The sequence below is a fragment of the Scyliorhinus canicula genome, chromosome 7 (genome assembly GCF_902713615.1).
Source record: "Scyliorhinus canicula chromosome 7, sScyCan1.1, whole genome shotgun sequence".
In the NCBI taxonomy this organism is placed as follows: Eukaryota; Metazoa; Chordata; class Chondrichthyes; order Carcharhiniformes; family Scyliorhinidae; genus Scyliorhinus; species Scyliorhinus canicula.
In genome coordinates this window covers 198,346,682-198,362,949 of record NC_052152.1, presented here as the reverse complement: position 1 = coordinate 198,362,949, position 16,268 = coordinate 198,346,682, and the positions used below count along the sequence as shown (strand labels likewise).

The 16,268-nt window shown below is 51.7% G+C and overlaps 1 protein-coding gene across 2 annotated transcripts in view; it reads left to right on the top strand.

Moving 5' to 3' along the window:
- Positions 1–16,268, top strand: part of LOC119969688 (protein CBFA2T2-like) — a 162,087-nt gene that overhangs the window by 33,604 nt on the left and 112,215 nt on the right. The gene's annotated exons all lie outside the window — the stretch shown is intronic.

Genomic DNA, 16,268 nt, shown 5'->3' with positions numbered 1-16,268 from the left:
GATTTCGCTGCCGTTGTCTTCTCGTGCACGCTGCCACTTCATCCGTCCCTCCCGTCCTCCGCCTGTGTTCTCCTTTTTCTCTGTTCCGGTGGATGTCAGGTTGGTTAACGTTTCCCTGCCCCCCCCCCCCCCCCCCCCCCCCCCCCCCCCCCCCCATCTGTTCACATCTGTCCTCCACCTCCGGGAAGAACCTACTCATACGGGTTCTTGTTAAGTGGGCTCTATGTATCACTTTTAGCTCCGTCAGGCTGAGCCTTACCCAGGTGGAGGTGGAGTTAACCCTATGCAGTGCTTCGCTCCAGCCTATCTCAATCCCCAGGTCCTCCTCCCATTTCCTTCTTGTTGCGTCCAGTACAGTGTCGGCCCCTTCTACCAGTCGGTCGTACATGTCGCTACAGTTTCCTCCCTCTAATATGCTTGCATCCAGTAACTCTTCCAGTCGTGGCGGTTGTGGGCAAGTCCTTTTCTCCTTTCGTAGGACGTTTCTGAGCTGCAGGTACCTTAGCTCGTTTCCCCCTGGTCAGCTGGAATTTCTCCGTCAGTTCGTCCAGTGTCGCAACCCTGCCGTCGGAGTACAGGTCCCTGACTATCAGAGTCCCCTCGTCCTGCCTCCACCTTTTGAAGGTGGCGCGGTCAATGCTGGTGTGAACCTATGGTTGTTGCAGATGGGAGCTTTGTCTGACATTTTGGTCAGGCCAAATTGCTGCCGTAGCTGGTTCCAGGAGTGGAGGGTGGCTGTCACCACCGGGCTGCTGGGGTGTTTTTTGGGTGGGGGTGGGAGTGCTGCCGTGGCGAGGGCCCAGAAGGAGGTCCCCATACAGGAGGCCTCCTCCGCACGCACCCACTCGGCTTCTGGCTCCTTGATCCATCCCCTTATTCGCTGGGCTGTCCGAAATGTAGAGGAGCAGGTCATCTGCATAGAGTGAGACTCTGTGCTCTCTGCCCCTTCGGATCCCCCTCCAGCTTTTTGCTGCTCTGAGAGCAATTGCTAGTGGTTCGATCGCTAGGGCGAACAGCAGCGGGGACAGTGGGCATCCTTGTCTGGTGCCCCTGTGCAGCTGGAAGTATCGGGAGTTGGTATTGTTGGTCCGTACGCTCGTCATGGGAGCGTTGTATAGGAGCTTTACCCAGGAGGTGAACCCTTTTCCAAGCCCGAACCGCTCCAGTACCTCTGAGGTATTTCCATTCGACTCTGTCGAAGGCCTTTTCTGCGTCCAGGGAGACGATCACCTCTGGTGTTCTCTCCCCGGAGCGGGTCATTATCACGTTCAGCAGGCGCCTGATGTTGGAGGTAAGCTGTCTACCTTTGACAAAGCCCGTCTGGTCTTCTGCGACCACATCTGGCTCGCAGTCTTCTAGCCTTTTGGCTAGAATCTTGGCCAGTATTTTGGCATCTGCGTTCAGCAGTGAGATGGGTCTGCATGACCCACATTCCGTTGGGTTTTTATCTTTCCTAGGTAGCAGTGAGATTGAGGCCTGTGCTAGCATGGGTGGCAGTGTGGGGTTGCTACAGTATTAATATGGCTAGTCCAGTTCAGTTTCTGATCAATGGTAATCCCCAGGTTGTTGATTGTGGTGGATTCAGCGATGGTAATGCCATTGAATGTCAAGGGGAGATGGTTAGATGCTCTCTTGTAGGAGATGGTCATTGTCTGGCACTTGTGAATGTAATTTGCCACTTGTCAGCCCAATCCTGGATATTTTCCAGGTCTTCCTGCATTTGGACAGGGTCCTACTCTGCACATCTTTGGGTTGTGGGGGTGGAATCCACGCAGCCACGGGGAGATGGCAGCAGAGTTAATCACTGTACTACCGTGCCACCGCATCTTCCAGTCCTGCGGAGGCCAATGGCCATTTTAATTGCTCGCAGGCCGCACCAACGGGGAACCCACCGTGGGGCGTTTCCTTCAGCTGGACCGGGAAGATCCCACAGGCAGGAAAGACCGGAAAATCCCGGACAGCGACTTTGGTCCTCCCAATATTCAATTGGAGGAAATTTCTGCTCATCTAGAACAACAACAAGTTGCTACATTTTAAAAGTATTTCATTGGCTATTACACACACATCCTGAGGTTGTGAAAGGCGCTATACAAATGCAAGTTCTTTGTTACAGAATTCTCCCTCTTCCAAAATATATCAGTGACCACTCCAAGCAGCCCCTTTGATCTCTCTGCTCGACTTGTTGACCACAACATTTCTGAATACCACGACTTGCAATTGCCAGCAGCCAGCATAGTAATTCCAGATGGCTTTTTACTTTAAAATAAATATTTAACGTACACCACGTGGAAAAGTCGGCAGCGAGTGTAAAAATAAAGACATGTATTTATATGGCAGCTTTCAAAATCTCAGCCAGTGAAGTACTTTGGAAATCTAATCGCTGGCGGGATGTAGGAAACGCAACAGTCGATTTGTACACAGTAAGATCCCACAAGCAGCAATGTGACATCGAGCAGGTCGTCTGTATTTTGAGATTGTGTTTGTGGGATGGTATCGGCCAGGACACCGGGGAGAACTGCATGGAATCTTCCGCCTCCACCAGAGAGGGCAGATGGAGCCTTGGTTTAACGCCTGATCCAACAGACAGCAGCACCATAGACATTGCAGCACTCCCTCGGAACTGCATTTCGGGAGCGTCAGCTTAGATTTGTTGTGGGTCTTAAACGCCGAGCTTCCTGCCTCAGAGGCAAGAGCACTCCCCAGCCAGTCACGGCTCACAATGAAGAGCTGACTGAACAAAATAATGGTCTATTGAGCCTGCGTATTCTGCCACCATTGGGGTTAGACGCAGCTTCTGATGTGACACGCCGCTGCCCCTGGCTCCATTACTGACACCTCTGAATTCCCACAGTGACTGGTAGTTGTCAGTGTTGGCTCCATTGGTAGCACTCGCGATCTGAGGCTTGGACTCCAAGCCCCCACTCCCGGGACCTCAGCACATAGTCTAGGCAGACACTCCAGGGCATCATGGAGGGAGTGCTGCTCTGTCAGCGATGGCTCATTCAGGCAAGGTATTCATCTGAGGCTTTGTCTGTCCCCACTTAGGTGGAGTGAAAAATCCAATGGCGCTCAGTTGAAGAAAAAAACGGGATGTTCTCCCTCATGTCCTGACAATATTTATCGTCTGACATCACTATTTAAAAAAAAAAATGATTTGGTCAAATATCGCATTGCTCTTTGTGGACTCTTGCTGTGCACATATTGGGTGGGATTTTCCGGTGGCCGACACCAAAATCGCGTAGGACAATCGGCCGGAGAATCCCCGTTTCTGATGCAGCTTTCGCGATGCCCTGCCCCCTCCAAAGCGGCGTACTTGAGGGGTACGGCGCACACCGTATCGACGGCCCCAGGGCGTTGGCTGAGGCCCTCCCCCCCCCCCGATGCTCCGCCCCAGACTGGCCGAGTTCCCGACGGCGTCGGTCGCGTGTGTTGTTTTTGTTTCGGGGAACCCGGGGTGGCAGCTGCGGACTCAGTCCAGCGCTGCCCAAGTTGGGGGAGAGCCGATCCGCCGGGCAGGGGGGACTTTGGCCGGGTCTAGGGGCACTGCTGGGGGGGGTGGTCTGGGGCTTGCGCGCCGGCCAAAGGGGGGGAGCACTATTTTGCAGGCCGATCCGCGCGTGGCCGGCGCCATGTTGCACAGCGCGGCCGCTGCTGGCCGCTGCTGGCCGCCACTGTGCGCTTGCGCGGCCACACAGCCGGCAATTCGCCGGCCGTATCGACAGCTGGAGCCAGGTGCTCTCGGCTGCCTGCCTGCTACCCCCCACCAAACGGAAGATTGGGTGCGTTTTGCACCAAATGTTCGGTCGTACGAAGCCACCGTTCCCACGCACCGGTGTCTGGACATAGCCTGAGAATCGGAGAATCCAGCCCATTGTCTGCTGCATTTCTTGTTTACATAAGTAACTCCAGCTCATCAAAGTAGCCATTGGCTGGAAAAGGCTTTGGATGCCCTAAAGTTGTGAAATGCTCTGCGTAAGAATGTGAGTCTCTTTTTATTTCCCATTCCAAACACAGTAAGAAGGCAGCCTCCGAAGACGATTCTTATAACCTTTATTTTTAAAATAAATTTAGAGTATCCAATTCATTTTTCCAATTAAAGGGCAATTTAGCGTGGCCAATCCACCTACACTGCACATCTTTGGGTTATGGGGGGGGGGGGGGGGGGGGGGGGGCGAAACCCACGCAGACACGGGGAGAATGTGCAAACTCCACACGGAGAGTGACCCAGAGCCGGGATCGAACCTGGGTCCTCAGCGCCGTGAGGCTGCAGTGCTAACCACTGCGCCACCGTGCTGCCCCAATGATTCTTATAACCTGGCCAAATGTCAGTGTCGGCCCACTTTTGTAGGGGAGTTGCGAAGAGCGTCGTCTAAAGGATGCTTGTGGCGTGAAGGAAGAATCAGCGAGTGTTCAGGTCCTGGAACAGATTTCAATACAGCCTGGGAGAGTGGGCGGGGAGGGGGGGTTGGGGGGGGGGAGGGTCGACACTGGTGAAACACTAATAGCTCCCAGCAGTGCTGGGAAGCCAGACTTTGCGGAGCCAAGGGCTAAGTTATTGGAATGTCGAAGCTTGCTCCGTGCTTTCCTCTCTTCCTGCCTGCCAGCCATTTGTTCTCCAAGTGATGGTTTCATCAGAGGGCTTGTGGCCAAGACTGAAGGAAGGGGGGGAGGTTTGTGTGTACATAAATCTCTTTAAATTTCTGCATCTGAGATCGCAATAGAATTCTAAACTGGAGGGATGGGAAAGAGATTAAGGAAACCCACATTTCCTGGATCATGGGAGCCTGGAAAACAAAACTAAAGTTGGCAAAATAAAGTGAAGACCGCAAGGAAAACATGTCAGTCTCCTCAGTTTCTGCCACGAACGATGATCCAGATTGATTTTTGTAGCTCCTCGCTGTTGTATCTGAAGTCAATTCCCCATTTTGAGAAACTCGTGGAAGTCTGGCCTTGTTACTGTTGGCAATCCAGGGTCAGGATTTCAGCACTAAATTCAAGGCTGACACTCCAGTGCAGTGCTGAGGGAGTGCTGCACTGTCTTTCAGGTGATGTGTTCAACTGAGGCCCCATGTGTCGGCATGGGTGGGTGTAAGGGTCCCATGGTGCTACTTTGAAGAGGGGCAGGGGTAGTGGCGTTCTCCCCAGTGTCCTGGCTAATATTTGCCCCTCAAACAACGTCACAAAAACAAATTATCTGGTAATTTTCACCGGGATTCCCACGGCAGGACTTGGCCCCGGCGAGAATGGAAACTTTGGACTGCCAGCCAGAAGTCCATTGTCCATTTCCGTACCAGCCTCCCCGAACAGGCGCCGGAATGTGGCGACTAGGGGCTTTTCACAGTGACTTCATTTGAAGCCTACTCGTGACAATAAGCGATTTTTATCGGCATTTTTACCTTGGCCAGGGCTGGAAAATCCTGGCCATTGCTTGTGGGAGCTTGCTGTGCACCTTTTAGTTGCCAAATTTCTTAGATTACAACAATGATTACGTTTCAAAACAAAAGTACTTGATTTTTTTATTTTTTTTAATAAATTTAGATTACCCAATTATTTTTTCCAATTAAGGGGCAATTTAGCATGGCCAATCCACCTGCTCTGCACATTTTTGGGTTGTGGGGACGAAACCCACGCAGACACGGGGAGAATGTGCAAACTCCACACGGGGAGTGACCCAGAGCCGGGATCGAACCTGGGACCTCAGCGCCGTGAGGCGGTTGTGCTAACCACTAGGCCACCGTGCTGCCCTGCAAAAGTACTTGATTGGCTGTGACAAGTCCGAGATAAATGCAAGTCCCTCTTTCCTCCCCCCGAAATTTATTTCCGTTGTCTTTGGCTTGCTCACTTGTCAGTGTGGCACCTTTTATATTTTTTGTGAGCATGTTTTAACTTAAAGTCGACCAAGCTGTGAGTTGCCTGGGTGGCTCCTTCCAGTTTGCAGCACAGCCGCGCGGGTGTGAAGTGTGCAGGGTGCAGCCGTGCGGGTGTGAAGTGTGCAGTGTGCAGGGTGCAGCCGCGCGGGTGTGAAGTGTGCAGGGTGCAGCCGCGCGGGTGTGAAGTGTGCAGGGTGCAGCCGCGCGGGTGTGAAGTGTGCAGGGTGAAGCCGCGCGGGTGTGCAGTGCTCAGTGAACATTGCCCTGGGCTGATAATCGAGAGTTGTAAATTCAAATCTTTCCACATTTAAATTGAGTTAATTAAATAAATCTGAAATTACAATCTAGCATCGGTCATGGTGACTCATGAGGCTATCGGATTGGCCGAAAGCCTGTATCGCTCGTTAGTGCCCTGTCGGGAAATAAATCTGTTGCCCTAACTTGGTCTGCACTCTATGTGACTCCACTCCCACAGTAACGTGACTGTCTCTTAACTGCCTCTGAAATGGCCGAGTAAGCCATGCAGTTGTGTCGAACTGCGACAAAAAAGTACAATCAGAACAAATTTGGATGGATCTAAGATGGGTGTTTTGCAGTCAGTAACACCTCTCCTGACTCCCCAAAACCTGTCCCCAGGGCACAAATCGGGAGGGTGATGGCAAACACTGCACCGGCCTGGTTGAGTGCAGCTCCAGTGACACGCAGGAAGTTCAACATCATCCAGGACAAAGCAAGCCGGTTTGACTGACCTCTCCCAAACCTCCAGAAATGGAGGGATCTGAGGCTTAATGTGAACAGATCTTTGGTGGCAAGACGCATTGAGAGAGTGGTTAGCTAAACATGTGGGATCTTGGCTTTATAAATAATAATATAAAAAAATCTTTATTATTGCCACAAGCAAGCTTACGTTAACACCGCAATGAAGTTACTGACATCCACCATCTTGGCATTCACTCCCTCCACCAGGGTAACACAGTGACAGCAGTGTGTGCCAATAATGGGAAGCTGCAACTCAGCAAGGTTGAGTCCGACAGTGCTTCGCAAACTTGCCTGGAAGATCATGGGCAGCAAATACAGGGGAACACAACCACTTGCAAGTTCCCCTCCGAGCCCCTCACCATCCTGACCTGGAACTGTATCGCCATACCTTCACTGTCACTGGGTCACAATCCTTGGAACTCCCTCCCTAACAGCACAATGGATGCACTTTCACCGCATGGACTGAAACTGGTCACGACCAACGCAACCATGCCAAAGGCAAATTGGGATGGACAATCACTGGCCCTGCCAGTGAGCCAACGAATAAACAACAAAAAAAGCCGGCACACGGGGGTTTTCCGCGCTCTGAAATATCAATGGCTTGATTCACTTTGTTCCGTAACCCAGTTGTCCCATTTCCTCGGATACATTTTGGGAGCGGGACAGAGACAAAATAGCACAGTTTGTCCAGAAACGAAGGGATCTGAGGCTTAAGGTGCACAGATCTTTGGTGGCAAGACATATTGAGAGAGTGGCTAGCTAAACATGTGGGATCTTGGGCTTTATAAATAATAATAATAAATAATCTTTATTATTGTCACAAGTAGGCTTACATTAACACTGCAGTGAAGTTACTGTGAAAAGCCTCTAGTCGCCACACTCCGGCACCTGTTCGGGTACACGGAGGGAGAATTCAGAATGCCCAATTCACCTAACAGCACATCTTTGGGGTCTTGAGGGAGGAAACCGGAGCATCCGGAGGAAACCCGCGCAGTAGCGGGGAGAATGTACAGACTCCGCACAGACAGTGACCCAAGCCGGGAATTGACCCCAGGTCCCGGGCGCTGTGAAGAAACAGTGCTAACCACTGTGCTACCGTGCCGCCCGAGGCCAGAGTACAAAAGCAGTGAATTTGGGCTGGGCCTTTACTCTGGTTAGACCACAGCTAAAGTATTGTGTGCAGTTCTGATCGCAACACTTTAGGATGGATGTGAAGGTCATGGGAGAGGGTGCAGAAGGGATTCACCAGAACGGTTCCAGGCAGAAGTGATTTTAGCTGCAAGGTCAGGTTGGAGAATCTATGGTTGTTCTATCTTGGGAGCGAAGGAGATTGGGAAGCGATCTCATAGAGAAATGCAAGATTATGGTTGTTGGCTGTGGGTTGAATATAGTTTTGTTTTGGCAACATTCAAAGACAGTAGGAGTTTCTTGTATGCAGAATTGAAGAGATTGAGAGTGGCTCGCAGACCTGATGCAGAGTGGGCACCAACATTTTTTTTTAAATTATAAATTTAGATTACCCAATTGTTTTTTCCAATTAAGGGGCAATTTAGTGCAGCCAATCCACCTACTCTGCACATTTTTGGGTTGTGGGGGCGAAACCCACGCAGACACGGGGAGAATGTGCAAACTCCACACGGACAGTGACCCAGAGCCGGGATCGAACCTGGGACCTCAGCGCCGTGAGGCAGCTGTGCTAACCACTAGGCCACCGTGCTGCCCTGTGGGCACCAACATTGCCGTCATCTGCAAACTGACAACTATGTACATCTACGTTAGTTTTGGCACTTATGTGACTGAAATAAAAGAATTTTCCATCGAAACTGACACCAGAGGGCAGTTGATCATTGAAGAGGTAAATCACCATTGTTCAGGCAGAACTTCTGCAAAATCTACTTTGATGGACTGGCCTTGGTGTCCTGATCGCCAAAAACTAGCTCCCCCTCTTCCACCCATTTGGAATGGGCATCCACCGAGATTAGGAACATAGGGCGAGATTCTCCGAAATTGAGGCCAAGTATTTGCGCCGTCGTGAATGCCATCGCCAAATGGTTGCCGCGCCAACCCGCGCCTGAGGGGGGGGGGGAGAGGCCGGCCCGCCGATCGGTGGGCCCCGATCGCGGGCCAGACCCCATCGGAATCCCCCCCCCCCCGTGAAGGAGCCCCCCGCCCCACCCCCACAGGCCACCCCCCAGCATTCCTGCAGAGTTCCCGCCAGCAGCAACCAGGCGCCGACGGGACTGTCATTTCTTACGCCGGCCGCTCGGCCCATCCAGGCCTGAGAATCGCCGCTCGCCGTTTGCGGCAATTCTCCGAGCGGCCCGGCGCAATTCTCGTGGCACTGGTTTCGGGGGGGGGAGAGAATCGCGTGCAGGTGTCAGGACGGCGTGGCGTGACTCGAGCGGCGCCCCGGCGATTCTCCCACCCGGCGTTGGGGGGGGGGGGGGAGAATACCGCCCCTAGAACCTAGAAATGGACCAGCAAAGTCTACATCAGGAAGGCTGAAGTGGGGAGGTTTTGGTTCTCTTGGTCGAAAGTACACATTGTTTTACCATTACCACAATATCCGTGCCGAGCTCAAGGCACCAAACTCAGCTGCTTGCGCGCATCTTCATTTTGGAACACCAGGGTGGCCGCCGTGCAGTCCCATTGAGATTGGGCGCCGCCCTTGGTGAGGAACAATTACCCGGGCACCCCACACAATTATACTGTCCTCGACACTCACTTCTTCCTTCTAGCCATGATGTGGAGATGCCGGCGTTGGACTGGGGTGAGCACAGTATGAAGAATGGAAAGGTATACCTCTCCATTCACCTGAGGAAGGAGCTGCTCTCCAAAAGCTCGTGTTTGAAACAAACCTGTTGGACTTTAACCTGGTGTTGGAAGACTTCTTACTGTTCTTCCTTCTAGGATCAGTATGGCTGTGGTTCCCATAACCCGCTCAGGTGCCCCTGTGTCATTGGCTAATCTAGCTCTGGTATCCTTTAGACTTAAAGCTAACATACTTGTCCAGAGGTGATTAAATGTCTGTTCTCCAATAACATAGACAGCAGCCCCCATGTCGACCTCCATCTCTAATGGCCAACCATTCATGAGTTGCCATTTCATTATTGGGGCCACCTGGGTCGTGATGATGCAGTTCAACTCCGCTCAATGTGGGAACTCGTACTCCGCACAGGGAGATCGATCAACAATCCCTGTGGTCTTTGTGGGGGGGGGGGGGGGGCATAACAAGTAGCTTACTTCAGAGGGCAGTTAAAAGTCAACCGCATGGCTGCGGGCCAGACCAAGTAAGGACGGCAGATTTCCTTCCCTAAAGGACATTGGTGAACCAGATGGGTTTTTACAACCATCTATGATAGGTTTATGGTCACCTTCACGGAGGTCAGGTTCCTTTCACTAATCAATCAAACGTAATCAGTTGTGTGGAAGGGTCAGTCAGAGTAAACGTTAACTCTTTTCTCTCCACAGATGCTGCCAGACCAGCTGAGTTTACACGGTATTTTCTGTTTCAATTTCTGAATTTAATAATTAACTTCATTCAAAATTCTGCCGTGGTGGGATGCAAACCCACGGTCTGCTGGCGTTAACCTAGGCGTAACGGATGACTAATCCAGTGACGTTACCACTGCGCCACAGGGCAGCACGGTGGCACAGTGGTTAGCACTGCTGCCTCACGGTGCCGATGTCCCAGGTTCGATCCCGGCCCCGGGTCACTGTCCGTGTGGAGTTTGCACATTCTCCCTGTGTTTGCGTGGGTTTCGCCCCCGCAACCCAAAGATGTGCAGGGCAGGTGAATTGGCCACGCTAAATTGCCCCTTACTTGGAAAAAATGAATTGGGTACGCTAAATTTATAAGAACAATTACCACTGCACCACCATTTCGCCTTGCCCACAAAGCAGTGGGACTGACTGGATTGCTGTGCAGAGAGTCAGCATTGGACAATAGGCGGAATGGCCTCCTCTGCACCATCATGAGCTCGATGGCTTTTGTAAGCTACCGCCAGATTGTGGTTGGAGAGATTTCTGGATTTATTTGTTTTTCAGGTATGGGCAACTCTAGCAAGATAGCATTTATTATCCATTGATTATTGGTTCAAGATCATTAAGGAGCGACAATGTGTCTGAAGCCTTTGATGTGTGGCTCTTGTTTAGAATCACATGTAGACCACACCAGGTAGGGGCGAAAGGTCCCCAGTCTTGCAAAGGCTATGCACCAGGTTAAATGGCCTGATTTATTAAATTCAGTTTTACAACATTCCCTGTTGGGATTTGAACTCGTGACCTCTGGGTTGCAGAGTCCTGGGCTACAATAACCAGCATCGTGAGGGTGTGAATGCAGGACCATTGCGCCAGGAATCTAGGTTTGAGTTTCCTCCCTGCAAAACTGGAGCAACAATAGGAAGATATCTCTAGTGAATACAGCAACTTGGATTCATATCTTCGCTGTGAAAACATCCTCAGAGGGGCAGCACGGTAACACAGTGGGTAGCACTGTGGCTTCACAGCTCCAGGGTCTCGGGTTCGATTCCCGGCTTGGGTCACTGTCTGTGCGGAGTCTGCACCTGTGCCTGCGTGGGTTTCCTCCGGGTGCTCCGGTTTCCTCACACAAGCCCCGAAAGACGTGCTTGTTAAGTGAATGGGACATTCTGAATTCTCCCTCCGTGTACCTGAACAGGCGACAGAATGTGGCGACTAGGGGCTTTCCCCAGTAACTTCATTGCAGTGTTAGCGTAAGCCTACTTGGGACGATAAAGATTATTATTATTATTAGATGCTTCACAGACAGGTCCTCGGGCAAAAACTGAGACTGAGCCAGGATTAGAGATGTAAGGATAGATGATCAAGAAGTTGGGTCAAAGTGCAGCGCGAAGGAGGAGAGAGAGGCTGAGGGGGTTTAGGGAGGGGCTCGGGACTTGAGCCGCTGAAGTGATGGCCACTAGTGCTACAATGAAGCAGAGGCCAGAACTGGAGGAACACAGAGATGTTGGAGGAGGTTACACGGCTGTGAGAGGCTTTGAAAACGAGGACGACAATTTTTGAGTGACAACGTTGCCGGACCGGGCCATGATGTAGACCAGTGAGTTAACCAATGAAAAGGATTGGACATCGGTTAGGATACAGACAGCTCTGTTTGGAAGGGGAGAGTTATGGAGGACAGGAGCTGTAAGGTCGGCCAGGAGAGCACAGAAATAAAACACAAATTGCTGGAAACAAACTCAGGTCTGGCACCATCAGTAGAGAGGGAAATGGCTGTAATTCTCCCAAGCCCCCGCCGGCAGTTTCAACGTGGCGGGGGGGGGGGGGGGGGGGGGGGGGGGAGAATATGGATGGAGGCCCAGAAATGGGATTTCACGTTGGCGTGAATTTACAGCGGGATCTTCGGCTGGCGCCCGCAATGACGGGTCTGAAAATCCGCCAGCAGATGACGTGAACCTCATTTGCTTCCCGTTCATAGGATGCAGGCGAAGGCCTGATAACAGCCGAGAGATCCCCTCCCGGGATCTACTTGGCTTACAACGCCTTGCGAGATCCAACGCGATCTCACAAGACATTGCGATGTAAATCCCGTCCATTATGGGCAGGACCATTTTTTTTGGCAAATCGTCACATTAGAGCGAGACAGCCAACAAACCTCACTCTAATGTGCAGATTCCGGAGGTACCGGAGACTTTGGGATTCATCCCCTTTGCCTCGGAGTCTCGGGTGAACGGAGTTCAGCACTGGTCTCCACTAACGGAGCCCAGGCAGGACGGCAGTGGGGGTCTCCCAGGGGATCGGAGGTCCCCAGCTGCATGCCCTTTGGGCAGGGTGGTACCCGAGTGCTGCTGGTGCCACCTGGGAACCCTGGTAGTGCCAGGATGGCACCCAGGTGGCACTGCCAGCTGGCATTGTGCCAGGTTGGCACTGCCAAGGTGCCAAGCTGGCATCTTTTGTGTGCGAGTGATCGGGCTGGGGGTACCCTGCGTGGGGGTAGGGGGTGTGTGAGGGGGGGGGGCTGCCAAGGACCCTCTCATACTGCATTCACGCTGGGGGTGGGTCTAGGGTTGTTTTGGGGTCCTCGGTGATCGGGATTCCATTTACAAAGGGCGTCCCAATGTCTCGCTACACTGGGGAGTTCTGGCGAGAGGAATCCCCCCTAGTTTATAAACCGTGGCTATGTGAGGCCTTGGCTGTACGTTCCCTGCTGAGGCCCATTATACAACGCAAGCACCGTGAAACACGCGGCTAAATGCGCTCGCTATGAAACTTTGCTCCCAATTAGTTGAATCGTGCCCTTCCCTTAGTCTCAAAATGGGAGAATTCCGCTCAACGTTTCGAGTCAGTGTGACCCTTCTTCAGAGCTTGGAAATGAGTTTGATCTGGAGGAAAGGCATGGCTGAGAGTCACAGGTGTGGAGATGGATAATGCTGGGACTGTTTCAGTATTATTGCACATAACCAGGGGTAGGAGTCTCCACATACAGCCCAGCTAAGTCAAGGCTGCACTGCACTTTACATTTCTTTGACAATGAAAGGATTTGATAGATTCCCCTAAAGATGAGTGTGCTGCTTAGAGTGACATTGAGCCATAGAGACCAGGAAGGTCTCCCGTTCGTTCTTTTGCCGGATGACCAGCGTTGTTAATTTGTGTGTCAGATGTGGCTCATTTGGTAGCCCAGTTGCCTCTGAACTGTGAGCGTGTGGTTCAAGCCCCACTCCAGGACGTGAACTTAAACGTCCACACCGACGGCGGATCACTGTCCGTGAGGAGTTTGCACATTCTCCCCGTTTCTGCGTGGGTCTCACCCCCACAACTCAAAGATGTGCAGGTGGATTGGCCGCGCTAAATTGTCCTTTAATTGGAAAAAATAAAAAAATTAAATTACATTTAAAAAAAAAGTCACCACTGATGCTCCAACGGGCCAGTGAGAAAGTGCTTCCCTGATGGATGGATTCTCCAGTCCCTCAGCTCCGTGCTTCTCGGCCGTGCTCCCTTCGCTGGGAGCGGGATTCTCTGCTCCCCCCACCTGTCAATGGGATTTTCCGTTGCAGCCACCCCACGACGCCGGGAAACCCGTGGGTGGGGGTGCACTGCCGGCGGGTCAGAGAATCCCAACGAGCGGAGAATTCCGGCCATGGTCTTCCGGATTATACTTTGAACTCTTCCCCCTTGGGACGGATGTGATCTATCCCGTTGCTACTATTTTGAAGCATTGCAGGCAAGGTCTCTGTGATCTCCTGGCCCGTAATTACCACTCAGTCAACATCACACAAACAGATCAGCTGATCATGATGAGATTGCTGTTTGTGGGGTCTTCCTGTGTTCAAATTGGCAGCTGAATTTCCGATGTTGCAGCAGTGACTGCATTTGTAAGTAATGCATTGGCTGCAAGGCAGCCTGTGGTTGCAAAAGGTGCGTAAATGCGAGTCTTTTTGTTCTCTGATACATGTTGCTTTGGGGAGCTACTGGTGCAGGGAACCCAAGCATGAAAAACTGTCAGAAGGAGGGGGGCCTAGATACTGGAATGCAGGCAAGCCAGCTTCACACAAGGTTCTGCATTAAAGCAGGGGGCAACAATCAGTGCGGATTGTTATTTAAGTCGGCCCCACTTTCCACAACGACGCACATAGATAGCCTCTTCCCCCGGCACGCTTCAGTCCCTGCACAAACCAGTGTGACACTCGGTGAGGGAGCAACTTCATCGCTTATCAGGCAGCCTCAAAGATTAGCATTTCTGGCCAACACCGGAGTATCAGCAGTCCCCCATCGTGGCTGCAGTCTGCCTTTGCAACTCATGCTGTGGCGGCTCCAACCTCATGGATTCTCTCTGAGCCACTAACTGGTTGCCAAGCCTGTCTGTCACTAGCCCAATTAGGGCATTTACACTTAAAGATCGTATTGGGCGAGCGACACAGTTGCAGCGCGGGGGTCAGTATCCATTTTATCTGAGCTTTGGATTCCCAACCCCGATTTGAAAATCACGGGCACATGTCTGGAACTTGAATATACCACCGTGTCCCCCCATAAGAAGAAAGAGTTGCATTTGTGTAGCGTCCTTCATGACCACAGGATGTTCCAAAGCATTTTACAGCCAATGAAGGACTTTTGAAGTCACAGTTGTCATGTAGGAAGCCTAGCAATTCACCATCTTTAATATATCACCAGCTTAGGGCTGCAGGGTGGCACAGTGGTTTAATAATGTTTAATAATCTTTATTGTCACACCATTAACACTGCAATGAAGTGGGTAGCACGGTGACGCAGTTGTTAGCACTGCTGCCCCACGGCGCCGAGGCCCCAGGTTCGATCCCGGCTCTGGGTCACTGTCCGTGTGGAGTTTGCACATTCTCCCCGTGTTTGCGTGGGTTTCGCCCCCACAACCCAAAGATGTGCAGGGTAGGTGGATTGGCCACGCTAAATTGCCCCTTAATTGGAAAAAATGAATTGGGTACTCTAAATTTATAAGGAAAAAACACTGCAATGAAGTTACTGTGAAAAGCCCCAGTTGCTGCATTCCGGCTTCTGTTCGGGTACACAGAGGGAGAATTCAGAAATGTCCAAATTAGCTAACAGCACGTCTTTCGGGACTTGCGGGAGGAAACCGGAGCACCCTGAGGAAACCCCACGCAGACACGGGGAGAACGTGCAGACTCCGCGCAGACAGTGACCCAAGCCGGGAACCGGACCTGGGACCCTGGTGCTGTGAAGCAACCGTGCTAACCACTATGCTACCGTGCCGCACACTGCTGATGAGGTTAGCACTGCTGCCTCACAGTGTCAGGGACCCGGCCTTGGGTGACTGTGTGGAGTTTCCAGGTTCTCCCCGTGTCTGAGTGGGCTTCCTCCGGGTGTCCCAGTTTCCTCCCAGAGTCCAAAGATGTGCAGGTGAGGTGGATTGGGCATGCCAAATTGCCCCTCAATGTGTCCAGGATGTGCACATTAGGTAGGGATACAGGGATAGAGCAGGGGAATGAGCCTAGGTAGGGTGCTCTTTCAGAGGGTCGGTGCAGACCCAATGGGCCGAATGGCCTCCTTCTGCACTGTAGGGATTCTTTGTCTTTATTGCCCCACCAAATCTGATAAACCAGTGTCTTTATGTAGCGCACATAATGCTACATCACTACTGGCAATCACGCATTTTGTCAGCTAATGGAGAAACCATGAAGTATACCCCTGGGCAGAGGAAGCCTCTGATGCACCACTGCCTCTGCTACATCCTGCAGAACAATTCTGAAATCATACACCATGCTGACTATAACACACGTAGCACGCTGTGCTGTGATTCACATTCTTCATGGATACTGGGTAAATGAAAATTCATGGCATCAAGGAACATCTGAAATTAGATGTTTGCTTGTGTTTTCGATTAAATAAATGGGCTCGTCGACTTTAAGAGGTGAATTTAAAACCTAACAAAAGGCGAGCTGAAGTTCACTTGTTTTATGCCGTGCTTCAAGCGAACTGCCCCCCCCCCCGAGGTTGGGATTGCTGTGTTCCATTCACTACCAACTGTGCAAAGCTGAATTTAGAGAGAGTAAGAATAGAATAATGAGAGGTTATACCTATCAAGAAGAATTGAACAGACGCACGTGGAACCTGCCACCACGGGGACTGGTTGAGGCGAGTGGCGTAGATGCACAATAAGTGACAACTTGAT